The sequence below is a fragment of the Penaeus monodon genome, chromosome 33 (assembly GCF_015228065.2).
Source record: "Penaeus monodon isolate SGIC_2016 chromosome 33, NSTDA_Pmon_1, whole genome shotgun sequence".
In the NCBI taxonomy this organism is placed as follows: domain Eukaryota; kingdom Metazoa; phylum Arthropoda; class Malacostraca; order Decapoda; family Penaeidae; genus Penaeus; species Penaeus monodon.
Window position 1 is genome coordinate 10,641,640 of NC_051418.1, and position 913 is coordinate 10,642,552.

Sequence of the window (913 nt, forward strand, 5' to 3'; positions counted from 1 at the left end):
GCTGTATTGTAAATATCCTGTTTTGTCTAGTGCCTAGTGATTCCTAAAACGAACCCTGACACACTCCTTTTTTATGTCTTTAACAATCAAACTGATTTACCCTTATATCATAGCGATTCCACTCCCTCGATCCTCTCGATTTGAAAGTAACTTGAACTATTACTTCGATAATCTCGATTTTTAAAACCCTGCAGACTATAAAACTCTAAACTACCCAATCTAGACAATTTAAATAATCGTTTGACTCATACAAAATTAATCAAATACTTCATGATCACTAACTAGCAGAGCATTCTAAAGACATTCTATAGCTTTACCAATGCTTTAGTGCATTCCGTCGAAAATGATGCACCAAAATTATAAATCAAGGAAAAGTGAACATCCTTCGTGGACAAATAAAACCAATGTTATTGAGGGTTCCCCTTCCATTTCCACACTCCAGTAAAATTCAGTGACTAGTAATATTCAAAATAATGAAGATAATAACAGGTTCCTTCCCCCTATTTGAATCTGAAATACAAGGACATTTCCAGGTCCAAAAATTATTTTTCAAGTATGTATTTTAAACAAAATATGACACCCAGTTTTTAAAAGGTATACAATAAATGCGAAAATGAATGATACCAACCCTAAGTATATTTCTCGTAACCATTTTTCATAAACTATTTTTATTTTAACGCAAAACTCTCATCAGTACTGGTCTTCAAGCACTATATTATTGAAATAGATAGTACAACTAGAGCAACAGTAAATATAGTCCACGGAAATGTGTGACAAAACAAACTAATCAAATCTCTAGTACCTAGTGTGTAACATGAAACAACGATTCTTTGCCTTTTGTATCATGACACAGACGCTTTTCATGAAAAAAATTGTTGGGAAAATTGAGTCACCCAATGCAAATTTCCATGAC